The 14,256-nt window shown below is 34.9% G+C and overlaps 1 protein-coding gene across 5 annotated transcripts in view; it reads left to right on the top strand.

Annotated features, from left to right (window-relative positions):
• LOC113497120 (dachshund homolog 2) overlaps positions 1 to 14,256 on the top strand; it is a 128,619-nt gene that overhangs the window by 1,055 nt on the left and 113,308 nt on the right. The gene's annotated exons all lie outside the window — the stretch shown is intronic.

Raw genomic sequence — 14,256 nt, 5'->3', positions numbered from 1 at the left:
ATTAATAATGTGGCGGTCGCATGCACACTGCCCCGCGGGGAGAGACGCGCGCTCCATTAATTTTTCACATTTTAATACGCGCAAAATATTTCCACCGAGTTAAATATTAAAGTGAGCTTCGGCCGGCGACGGAAGGGTTAAATCTCAGTTAATTAGCGGCTGCGGCTTAAATATTTAAATAGTAATTTTTACAAACGGTAAAGTTAGATTAAAAAATCTTGTTTTGTTGTGTTCGCGCCGCGGCCCAGTAGGCCTATATCGGTGTTTTCCCTGAATGTGTTTTTAAAAATGTAATGTCGGTAGAACAGTGCATCTGGGAGGCGTAAAGTTTAATTTTTTCGCTGTTATTGAAGCTCTGTGTAATATTTAATGTTTGTTTATATATTGGTAAGCGGAAACGCTTGTGCCGCTCGTCGCCTTTAGCCCTCTGACTCACGGTTTTGTTTGACTGTATGAAATCATGAATTACCTAATTTGTATGAGTAATATGAAGAAGCTATTTGTTTCGGAGATTCTTATAACATTAAAGCCTAATTGTATGCTTGAAATTTAGGAAAGACGTGAAAATTTGAGAATTGTAAATTCATATAAATGAATAGATAGGTAGAGTCATTGACAATAATTATCCATAAAGAACTCTACCTTACAATTTAACGTTACAAAGATATTTTTCTAGTATTCATGATTGCTTATTATTTTCAATTTATAGTAAGAAAAACAATCAAACGATTATAGTGCAACAAACGCATTCAACCAGAAATAAACCAGACTCTACATTTGATTAGAAAGCAATTATAATACTTAGTGAAAGTGTTCAATTAAAATGAGATATTTAAAACAAAATAAAATAAAACAAGAAACGTCATAAGAAGTTCCAATCAGACTCAAAATGAAATAAAAACCGTCCGCTCGCCGGCGGTCGTTGAATCACACTAATTCGTATTGACACGTTTCCACCATTACGATTCGACTAATACTGTCGACAAAGAAATCTTGTTTCTTACATAAATAACAATTCGGTTTTTTATTCGATTTTTTTTCGGTACAACCAAATCGAGATTTTGCTACATTGGTACAGTCGGTATAGAAATAGTATTGATTTGTTTATTTTTTTGTTATAGCTCTTACTCGTAGCTTGTCGCTTTCGTATTAATTTTTATTCGGTTTATTTATTTTAGATCTTAATGATCTATTTCAATTTAATTGAGATCTTTATTTTTTATGGATGGTATCCATAGGAATGTAACCATATTTGATTTAGGAGTTAATTTGTACAAAGTAATCTCAATCAAATATATTTGTTTCATCTTATAGCCCTTATTTTCGTCTACAATTTAACCGTTAACATATTATTTTCTAAATCTTCAATTTTATTTTAGTCAGTTATAATTTTTATAGCTAATGGATGTCACTACTTTAATTTGGTAATGTGATATTTTCTAAATAAAAACGGAACGCCCGCATTACAAAACGCAGTGTAAATAATAGGAGGACGTTCCTTTTCACGCTTCAATAATTGCTCGACAGCAGATAAACGAGTGGGTATCCAGTTACAAGCCAAGGAACTGCACGGGTGTTCGCTGACTTTACTTCTATAACTCTTTTATGTGACTTAATGTACTGCATAATGGGGTTTATACCTTTTCACAACGTAATAATAAGTAGGAATAATCGTAAATCAGATCAATAGATAGGCGCGTTATTTTTTTTTAACTAAAGACATTAGTTTTATTTTATTTCTACATTATTTTAAAATATTGTAATGTTTTTTTGAAAGTATGGTATCCAAGGTCTTTTAAATACTTATTTCTAAATCATTCTTTCATTAATTAGGAAGTTGTTCAAAAGCAAGTCGCTACTACCATAGACATTTTTTTTTCTAATCAATACATTCAAAGCGCAGTGTTCCGTCTATTGTCTCTGCTACAAAAGCGGGGTACAATTACGGAGGTCATCAACACGACTTTTTATGGAATTTTCAACTTTACGACTCATTTTGATGGTCCGCCTTCAAACAGAGTGATATTTTGTAAATAAACAAACGACTGAAATAACTAAGTCATCACCTTTGTAGAGCCGGTACGCTGGAGAACTTCCGAAGCGTTTTGTTGATAGTTACCGAACTTATCCTTCTGTGTACTGGTTATGAAAAAGATAAAGGTCCTAGTATTGTTTATAGATACGCACACTAAATTTATTAAGAGGTAGAGTCTCTAAGTTTGGATGAGTTTTCGAAACTACCCTACTGTGTACAAAATTATTTGGCGTAGACTATAGGTACTGATAGTGTTTATTTTATATTATTTTGTTACTTATGTTGTAAAAAGGCAGAGTGAGAATGTAAAGGCGGCGTTTCAAATAAAATTACTCAACTGATTCCAACTAATCTTGTTAATATTTTTGACGTTTAGTCATAAAAGCAGGCATATATTTTATGAGTATTCAGCTACTTTCTGGAGAGCTACGTGTTGTATTACATTAGTTCACTCGTTATGTAATTAATAAGCATAAACAACAATTGATATATTTATAGCTTATCAAAAGTAGGGTATTGCTGTACGTTATGTTACGTGATATAGAGTAATGATCGTATAATTGCAGATATTTAGCATGTTACATAATCCTTCGTATTTTTTGTTTTAAACAGGTGGCAATGATTAGGGCGTTAGTCTTAAAGCATCCCTAGCCCATATGGGTATGTAGAGCACATTATTATCATGAATGTTGTGTCCGAACTCCGACTGGCGTTGGTCCAAGCACTGATTCTCATTGAAATATTAAACCAAGACACTGCAATGCGGGGTCTGAGACGTGCATGTTGCCAAATTAATTAATTATACCCAGATCTCGTGTACGGGTTAACAATTAAATGTTTCCATTAATTATATTTGTTACTATGTATTTGCTGTGATATTTATGTACAGTGTTTTACACATGTGTATAAAGAGTTAAAGTTGTTCAAGTAATTATTTTTGTGGAAGTTTAAGGTAGAGTTAAATGATTGGAATTGAATGTGGAGCCGATTTTCGAATCACAAATTCATAACTACGCATTTGATGAAAAATAGAAATAGGCACAGGATTAGAAACAAAAAATAGCAGTGTTACATATTGTTTAGTAAGAGTAGCCCTTTGTCGCGTCTCGCGGGAGTGGTGGCGATGCGCGGGCGGCGCGGACCGGCCGGCGCGGCGCGGACGCTGCCACCGTTCCGCTCACGCCTCACTGCTCGCGTTATCGCCTATCCAAACAGATAGCCACCCACGCGAATGGAACTTACTTTCTAGATTTCCGCATATCGATTATTAATTTACTTCTACACAACAAATTAACTCATTACTCAACAATTTCACACTTCCTTCATATTCCTCAACCATTACAAGCCAACAACTCCAACAAGGCATAATGAATAATGAACAACAATCACCCAAATAACATTATATCCACAATTGAAGTACAAATAAACTCGAGTGGCTTGAGGAAACGCAATTTCCTTCGAGGCAGTAAAGCGACAAACTGTTCCACAATGGGAATATCATGGAGGCAATTTATTACGAATGATCAACAAGTAGCTGGGGAAGTTCGGCCCACAGACGGAAAGCAAAGAATGAATGCGAGTGCCTCCGAATTGAAACGAACACCGATAAAGGACCCTCCGAGTGTCGGCGGAGTGCACGCTCGGAACGCACGCCGACACTCCAATCCTCCTGTACAATTCGAAAAAGCGAACGCACACAAATGACACGAGGGAATCCCTCCCGGCTAGACAGAATTATCTCGGCCTCTCTATTTCCGTTTCGCGTACTATTGAAATCGCGTCTCGCTCCCACTTCTCGGTTCCATATCGCCGTCTCTTTCGCATTTGGTTCATTCATGACTGTAGATTTGAATGGATTCGGAATGTACGTTTTCTTCCCGCAAGTCTCCGACTGGAGCCATTCAGGGAAACGGCCGGGTGACATCGGGACGTGCCGCTCCTTTTTTCGTTACACTGTTTTCCCGACGTAGTCTCATCGTGACGGACGGAAAATGTTTTAAGGGCTCTGTTTTGTAGTTTTCCGTTGCTCTGTGCCTAAATAATACACAGTAGTTACGGTCAACTGACAAAACAAGATCGATTTGCAAAAAGCGTCAAGGTAATAAAGAGCGTGTATAATTAGAATTCGCTTCCGTGTTAGGTAGATATTGAATGGTTGATAGAAACTCTCGCATGGCGTGTAGCAGTGCGCCGGTAGCCGTTGTAACGTCTTATAATTGCGGCTCACCATGTGTTGAGCTCTAATCATGTTTAATTATAGTTAGAAGAAGGAGTCATTGCCGTTTATCATGAGATGAACTGTTACAGACGTATAAACGCCGCGAGAAAATGATGGATTAAACACTGCTCTAGATACTAGTATGAAAGTACGGTGTTCACATTCATTAGTCAATTACAGGTTCCGATTAATCTGTTTTGAGATAACCAAGCGCTTTTTTAGGATTATTTAAATAAGTCCGCGTAATATAACATGCAAATAAAATAATGAAATAACATAAATCTTACATACAGTTAAGTTTAACGTTCAGCTGCTTTCATACAAATACAATACAAAAGTCAGAGATGATTTAAACAAAGATAGAAATAATACTACCTATTATACAATGACAATCTCCGTCGCTTAGTGCAGGAACATGAAATCTAAGTAATATATCAAAGACATGGCATGATGTGAATAACGGGAGACAGTATATTTAAATACAAGTTTTCTTCAGTCCGTACCTAGTGGTTATTAATCCAATGCAGATTAGTGCTGAGACAATGGGAGGCGGAAATGCAGCGGAATGACGTTTTTGCGGGACCCGCTCAACCGCCATTGTGTGAATGAGACGCGCTCACTAATTGCCAGCGAAATTATAACATCAAACAAACGAGATGAATTCATGTTAGTTATTGTTTAGTACTTAAATTTCGTTTCATTGTTAGAAATGTTAGTCTCTAATATATAAATAAAAAATATCTTTAAGATTTTTATAGTTATTTGTTTAAAAGTTTTTGATAGCAATCGGTTTAAGCATAAAATAGTAACTTAGGGCATGGAAAAAAATACAATTAGAAATTAGTTTAATGTGAAACCATTTAACCTTACTTTGGACGACAAACAGCATCATGAGATCTATCGAAGCATCTTAGGATTAATTAAAGTAATCAGTAATAAAAACGTTCGAGTTTTAAAAACTGTAATTGTAATCTATTTGACAGTTAATACTCACACGTTAAGTTATAATCCACAATAAGAGTTTCTAATATGAGTTACAATCGTAATAAACGTCAATAGCAACAGAGCACGTTTGTATTAATTTAAATTGTAAAAGTTATGCGCTACCGCTCATCGAGACAAAATAAAGCAATTAAAACTCGTTGCTAGTATTATTGTTGTAACGTTACAAGAAATACATTCGCACAATTAGTTCATTATGAACTGATACTACTCCGCGTACTGGGTTTTGCTTCTTTTCTCATGATACCATATCAATTTACTAGCTAGAGCACCTAATCGGGACTTTTTTTTGCAAATTATTGGTTGGGGAGACGAAAGTGTGCGATAATAGAGAATGATGATTTATGAGCGCGTTGCAAAACAAATGACATAGGAAATTGTTTTAGAAAAACAACTTCTGTGTTAAAGTTCCTCTTGACAACTACTTCTGACTGTTTTCGTTGCGGGTTCCGAGACAGTCAATCGTTTCCCGAGCTTAACTGCAGGATAGTTTTCGTTTGTCTTACAATATTGAGCTTGGTTTACAGAAGTTGCAATAATGAGGTTGTCCCAATTAAACAAGTGTATCTGTGAAACATTGCATGAATTATAATGATTAAAGCAAAAGAGATATAAAATGTAGGAGGAAGGCACAAAATGTGCAAAAACAACAGCTTAAAATAGGAGCGTAACAAAATATCTTTATTGCAGACTCTACATAATAAATTTATAGTAAGGTGAGAAAGTATTAGGAAACATAAAACTAGAGATGTAAATTGCAAGTAATAGTGTTCGCAAGTCCAACATTACACAAACACATAGAAAAGTTTATAACAAAGAAACAAAATGAGATAAGGGCTACTTAAGTCGGGCTGGCCCTCGTTAAACCCTGATATACGGTTTATAATAAAACTTAATAAAACATTCGCAACAATTTAAAAGGGTTATCGATAAAAACTTAGTAGACGAGTATCAAATGTGCGCTGGAGGTTGCCAGTTAAAAGATAGTAAACTGTGTTTTACAGCCGACCTGTTATTTATTTTTAATCAAATCACGCGTTAATAAATTCTACATTGTAACGCAAGTTGCGAGGAAAGAATCTTGTTATAATTACGCGTCGATTTTGCATGATTTTAATTTTGCTTTGAAAATTTACAATTGCTTAGGAATTGACTTATAGGCGGTTAATGAAACTTGTTGTTTTGTAACAAATAATAAAGTATTGAAACTTTCGCAAAACATGCTTCAATTGACCGGCGCCAGTTATCTTGTTAGGCCAATAAAGATTTAAAATGTTGTTTAAACGGTTTGAACTTGACTCATTACTGTAAATGACATGCGGAGGACCCACAGCTAAGAAAGTGCAGTATCTTATAACCTTGACTGATTTATTATCGCGTTTTGACTGTATGACGGACTCAAGCAAGCTTTGCAAGTCCACATTCTATGAGTTTTATTTTTTCAATAAATGGGCCGTTACTAGTTGGAGATATTATTTAAAGTGTATTTAATGTGTCTTGGTCCACATAGTATTGTGATAGTAATCGCCGGCACCCGCTCGCCGCACATCACACTCCGATTAAAGTAATTTACAACCGATATAAAACTATTTCATTTCGACGACGGACACATTTAATATAATTATCCTCGCTACACTTAAAATAACTTTGTTTCCAGTTTTACGACTGCAAAATTAATAGTTTTTATGTTTATACTTTAGCGCTTAAAATAAACGATGGCAGAATGTTACTAGGCACACGTGTTGTGAAATAATTTTGTGAAAAAAGTTTGTTATGTTTATTGTTGACACTGGCTGATATCGATTGTTGCAGCGAGTTTAAAAATCGATAGCGGTCCAGATGCACAAAAATGGGGCAGAGAAATCGATTTGCCCCACATTTTGGCGGTCTAGCGGCCGCCGCCAGCGAGGGTAACGTTCGCGATAAGGGATAGTGCCCCCCTCCAGTGGCGGGGGTCTCCCCCTGTCCCCCTTGATAATATTTACCGCCCCCCGGCCATACTTACGCCCCTCAGTATTTACGGGTTAGAGAAAAACAAGGGTACTCGAGCTTCAGAAGGTGCAACGTAGATTTTAATCCTTTCTGATGTTTATGATTGATGGCGGATTTCGTGATCGGTGTTGCGCTCATGTTGATGGATTCTTTATGATTCCCGCGCTGCTGGCTCGCCGCGGCCGCGCGCCCGCTGCCAGCCAACGCGTGCTCGCGAATTAGTTTTGATCATTACACGCGCATAATTGTTGCTATATTTTCAAATGCATCTTCATTAGAGATAGATCAATCATTTTTTTAGGAATTGAATTAAAGCTTTGGATATGATATTGGATTTGAGGTCCTATAACAATAATGTTGTCGTTTTAAGAAACAGATGGTGCGTGATCATAATTTAAATAAAATGTTATTTGAGGATTTTAATTGAATCGTTTTATATTGACATTGTCTTAATGGATGCAGTCTTTAAAATAACTGGCCCACACATCACGAAAACTAATAACTGCGACGTTCATACTTTTAAAAGGTATCTACCACACAATAGGTTAATAATCACATCCGAAGCGATGTATCCATTTTAAATAGCCGCTAGCGCCATCTGTCAATCAATAATGTATTTCAATAGTCCTAAAAAACTTAATTAGACTGCTTTCAAAGACAGAGTAACATCGATAACCAAGAGTAGATGTTCCTTGAAATGTTGTGTGCGTTTAATCTGAGCTTTAATCTGTGGCGGATAGAGTTGAAAACTGGTGAGGGTTTTGTTTTCGGTTGTAGATATAAGTTTGTTTTGGTGTAATGTGGTGACGATGGGTAAAGATGTCCGTCAGTATTGACGCGTGCCTCAGCCCAGTGTGTCCACGCGGCGAGTCACGGACGAAACACTAATTATTATTTTCGTTACTTTAATGGACGGATCAACGGTTTCGTAACGAAGTAATCGCTTTAGATATAGTCATGTTGCACTTTATATAGTAATCAATATATTAATTTTTATTTTTGTACTTGTACCTCTAACTTCACAAACATGATGCTTAATGAATTGAGTACAACACTACATAATAATAGGTCTATCATAAAATTAATGTTTCCAAAAAAGGGTTGTCAAGTCCTTTGTGAAATGAAGTTAAGATCAACAAATTAATGAATTTTAGTAAATAAGAACAGATTAATGATCATTATTAATTAAGAAAGTAGTAAAATGAAGTCGTTTCCTTGGACTTTTATAACCTACAGACAAAGATAAGCTTTATGCTCCTTCCTTTAATAGCTTGATCAGAATTCAAATCAAATTCAATTTTTTAATATTCAATGTTTTGAAGAATGATTTTCAGATTTTTTTATAATACCCGTGGAAATTACAGCTTAGTAAATCTCTTCGAATAAGTTTAACAGATGATTAGTAAAAGAGCCGACTATTTGTAGTCCAATTTCAATACTGAACTCGGATTTTTTCGATCTTACCAAGACTTAAAATTTAATAAAATCTAAGTTAAAATTTTGATATCGCCTTGATATATTTAATTACGACCCGCACAAAATAAATCCACTGAAGCAGAGCGTATTAATTTATTTATAAATGCGTTTTTCGGTTAGTTACACGTTTGCGGTGGAGGAAATTAAGTTTGGGGATTGAAACTAGTCATTGTTCTTTTAATTGCGGTCAATTTGTGGCGTTCTAGACGAAATGTGCCGATCATTGTGTGCCGAGGTGAGCCGTTACGTCGAAGCCTTCATGCCACTCCAACAATATTGATTACTTAGTTTATTTTAATGTAAATCGAGACTTATTAGTAGCACACTGTGTTAATCGATTAGCGTATTTTTAGAATGATTTTTGCATTAATGAAACTTTTAGGTGTTTATTTTTAACAAAAGCCGAAAATGAGATTATCTGTTCATAGATTCTGAACTCATTGAAGGTACTCGATAGGAACTTATTTTTAACTTGACCTTTACAGCTGTTTTGAAGTACGCTGTACATTATTATTCTATCTTACATTTTTTATTAAAACCATCGACCTTTTCCCATCCCTACCTGCACACATTTTAGATCGTGTTTTAATCATTTCATTCGTAATATCATACAGATATCAAAGAAAGGGTTGCACAGTGGGCCGACTGCGCGCTGACTCGCACAAAATGCTCTATCTGCATATGCCCTCTGATTGATGTGCCCTGTAATTATTTAGACGCGTTAATAACACCACCGACGACGGCCGCACTTTGTTTCTGACGACTTAAGACGAATGAAATGAGAAATTCTATCGGACTCTTAATAGAGCTTATTGCTTTCTGATGTTTTGTTGATTAAACCAAGAGAAATAGTTAATAAGTTCTGCTGTTGTTTTCTTTAATTTTGGGATGCGAATTTTAATTAACTACCCATTATTAAAAATGTTTTAATTGTAGCTAGATGACAGTCAGTAAATCCGTAGCGCTTGAAACTAATTTGATTATTCGTTTACACAAACCCACACCCAAATAAAATGGTAAACATGGTAGCCACACCCGTTTCGTACATATTATTGTAATAATGCGGTATCGTAGATTTATTTACATAAATGGCCGCCACATACAAATTGTCTTTATGTTTTCTGTGCGTGCGACCCCCGCTCCAACGAATCAGAATATTAACGTAAATAGTAATGGCAGGAAAAAAAGCTATTATGCAAATGAAACATTTTGTGGTAAATACAAACTGACGTAATATGATGTTAAGAAAGGTTATAAATCGTTTTTGTTAGTGGATTTATTAGATTTTTATTTTCTAACATTACTTGATGTCTACTATGCGTGACTTTATAGGAATTGGAAGTTTAATGTAGCGAGTGTTTTCTAAGTTAATTCGGTTAATAGCATATTTAATGTTATTGTTTATAAGAATACTTTGCCTTGTGTATTGAAAAAAAAAAACAGATAATAATACGAACATGTGGATAAAGTTGCACAATAAGTAAAAAATACAATGAATTAATCTCATGTAACAAATAAAAGAATTGGCACATTCATTGAGATCACAGATATGAATACGTTATGATATACATTATTATATTTAATAACAAACGGCTGTTGAGTATGGAATATGCTTACGTCACAACGGGAACCGAATAATAGAGTTTGCTACAAACGTTTAGCGAACCCTCGAAAATTGAAATAAAAAACAACCATTTGAGATGTAACAGCGATATGATTTTGCACTTTTTTTTCCCGTTTGCGTGAGTGTTTTTTACACTGTGCTATGGAGTTGCAATTCGATTACTCGAAATAGAGTTTTACGAATTTTGCTTAAAAGTAAAGTTTTATGACAAGATATTTTTCTTTTCTCGTCTTATTTGTTTTTAATAAGAGACATAAATTAAAATACTTTGCTGACTTCAAAAGACTTTGAATATACTTATATTTACTACAAATTTAGTTTAAATATTTATAATCATAGCATACGATATTTCATAACGTATTCGATACCAAAGCGAAAAGTCAAATCTTAGTACCACTGGCGACTTTTACGATAAACAACATATTTTCTACAAAAAATAATCGGTAGTTCTCCAATATTTGTACATTGAGCTATTCCATGTATTTCGTATTTCAAAAGAGCGCCCCTGTTTTGCCAGACTAACGTAATTATAAGCGAGATTGTTGCGAAGTGACTTGTAATACGACCCCTTCTATAATCAAGTTTTTAATTTTACAATTATGTGCCATATCTGCCTAAATGCTATACTTATTCACGAACTAATTGTACGTGTTGGTTCCTTTTGAGTTTCTAGTACAGATAGTATTCGATTTATTTTTGTATCAAAACATAAATGAAACACAGTTTGATTTTTATTATAGTTTGACTTTTAGACCTGTAATTTTGTAAGATGACTAATAGGGTGGTTTAAATTAAAAATATTAGTAATTTGAATGAACGCTAGAATCTTATAAAAGCTAGTGAATCAACAAATCAAAATACGTTCAGAATATTTTTTAATGAATTCTCTTTATGAATTACTTTGTTGGGCAAAAGAACTCCAAATATTCGGACATTCGGACCGGCGAGGGGTCCATTCGTAAGAATGTGATTAATTAAACAAATGTACAGAACCGGAAAGAAATTCGCCAACCCTTGGCTCCCATTTTTTATAACAGACATACTTCATTTTGTTCTGGGGCCGTAATTGACTGGTTGTTAATTTTATTTTAATTTTCTCCCGAAAGGAATTCTTCTGTGATTTTCAAATATAATTTTGTTTCAAAAGTCTTTTCCTGGTAATAATATGAGATAGAAATAAACAGCATTTTGTTCTCTTAGTCACGACGAACATTGTTATTGACGTTTATTTCAACACATACTTTGATTACACAAAATAGAGGCTATCGAAGGATCTAATATTACAAGCTATGAACATTAAATAAACATCAGTAGGAAACATTTTAGAATTGGCGCCAGTTCGCGCGGCAAATAAACAATTCTAACCGACAGCAGGTCATTACCGCAATCGCATGAAAACAAGTGTGCATACAATTCTCAATGTTTTTTACTTAATTATACCTCGTTACATATGGAAATCAATGGCCATAAAGAATACAGACATATCTTGGTAACAATCTAACGTAGACAGGATAGAAACGGCGCTAAATCAAAACAACGTGCAACGCAACATTCGCTTCTCATATTTCCAATTAAAATTCCTATACATATGCATTGTTGCGAATCAGATATCTCTATTGTCCACTGAATAGTTTTGTATATCGCACACATACGACTGTATTATGCGATTCTAGCAATTGATCGTTCCCTCGCATGTAAACATGTGTACTAGCGAATAGGCTCGCCGGGAATGCAACTTGCAAAGATGTACCTGACTCGATGTCATAACTAATGTAACTGGTATAATGTGTCAACCACCGATGCCTATAAAATACGTGGAACACGACAAAGTGCAATTAAAAATGAATTCGAAATTCGAATGAATAAAAACAATTGCAAAAACTTTTTTGTGGCTAGCATGATAAATCCAAAGTAGAGAAAGAAGGTTAGTTTTTAACAGCATTTTATTTTAAATTATAATGAGCTCGCGACACTATCCTTATGAGGAAATGTGGGATGTTAGGTAGAGTTACAGTACAAACAAGGGAACTCCAGCACTTGTCCCCTTTAGACTTACACCACGACTAGCAATGAGGTGTAAACACCATAGTCTTAGCAAACAAGATTACTGATACATCCTGCTTTCCCGGTGGCCTTATCCTTATCACTTATAGGGAAAAATTTATGAATGCCCGGCTTTCAGTAACCACAAACAAAGACGCCGAAAAGTTCTATATTAATGTCGTTAATTATGTGCTGAAGTAATCTCGCTTGTCGGTTTACTGCTCTATTTTATTGCAGTTAGTAATTCATGTTATACTGGGCTATATTATTAATAACGCTATAATGTCGCTTAAGATATTTTTGATACTCTTTTAATAGTTAAACTGTTCATTTACGGTTTCTTTATTTCGACACGTTTGGTAAATTTCTAAAGGAAATAAGCTATAATTTTTCTGGTTTCCCAATACGGTTTTTGTAATTGCCTAATTAGTTTAAAAAAATACTTCGTTTAACTGAACAAGTAGGTAGCTACATAAACAAGTACTTTGTTTTAGAAAACATGAATTGTAACTGTCAGAATGCTCACTGTTCTGATTACACAGTTAGAAAAACAAGAACATTAAGACAAATGTCTTCATTCATGATTTCACAAGATAAGTGTTGCACAATGGAATCCCATTTAGGACTGTATCGAATTAAATCCAAGTAGTAGCATATATTGTTGTGCACGTGATATGTGTATGGTGTGAGTGTGACAAGGGTGTACTGACGTAGCTACTAAGCTGTTTGTACAAGAAATAGTTTGATACGGTAATTCAACTTCCGTAAGTCGAGATGATAATGCGCGGGAGTCGTGTTGTCTGCCGTGAGCGTTTCATACAAGTACACTGTTCATACTTATACCAAGCTTTTATATCTGAATAACGAAACCAATGTTTGTTGTTGTTCTAACTTTACTTTCAAATCAGTCAAAATATTTAGGTAGTTTACTTTCAAGAATATAAGTCTTAAATCATTCAGAACGCTCAAAACATAATTATACCCAACAACATCCTGCCTTAGAATATAAACAAGCATCAAATACTGAACTAACATTGCAAACTAAAAAGCAATATTTCAAACCATCAAAAATTTAACGAGCTGAATAACTGCACTCGTTATGCACCAGTGTAGTAACTAGGTAGGAAATGCAATTAGCCAGTGTAGACCCGCGATGCCTTTAAGTCGCTCAACCATGTAACTCCTTATCTCTGTTGCATGTTTTTTCAATATGCAATCCAAGACAATCGCCGCTTTATCTGGCAATCAGAATTCTCAGGTATTTTTTCATTCGCCAACAGTTCTAATTATTGTACACTTTCGTAACCAGCTAGCTCTTCGTGTCAATTGGATTATAATTGACTACACACTGGCTATTCGTTAGGCGAACCAATTGTTAGGTTCCAAGATTGGCCTGCGTAGCCAAAGACTGCGGAACACATTAATAAGCCATTAAAATTTATCGCCAACTTGTTTTATTCCGAAGTTCGCTAACTTAAATAACTGTGTGTATTATAGACTAGCAATGTTTAGTGACTTTGCTCATCATAAGTTAATTATCCGAGAAACGCGTTATTACTAATCCCATTTTATTTTTATTTTGAATTTGACATTTAAGCTTGATATTTTTAACTTACGACTTTTTTATAGTACAGTACTGGGTGTAATTGGCAAGCCTATCCCATAAAAGCAGTCAGCTAATAAAATCTCTACATAGTATGCAGTAATTCGAAACGTTAGTACCAAAGTTCAAGTTGGACAATCATACTTCGTGGGAAACACAAACGGCTAAACTTAGATCCAGGGATTGGTCAACTAAAGTCACAATGGGTACAGTATAGAGTTACATTGTCAGACACTTTAATTTTATTTATATAGCTAGATTAC

This window comes from Trichoplusia ni, chromosome 9, assembly GCF_003590095.1.
Source record: "Trichoplusia ni isolate ovarian cell line Hi5 chromosome 9, tn1, whole genome shotgun sequence".
Classification (NCBI taxonomy): Eukaryota; Metazoa; Arthropoda; class Insecta; order Lepidoptera; family Noctuidae; genus Trichoplusia; species Trichoplusia ni.
The sequence above is the reverse complement of the archived record's forward strand: the minus strand, read 5'-3'. Positions and strand labels throughout refer to the sequence as shown.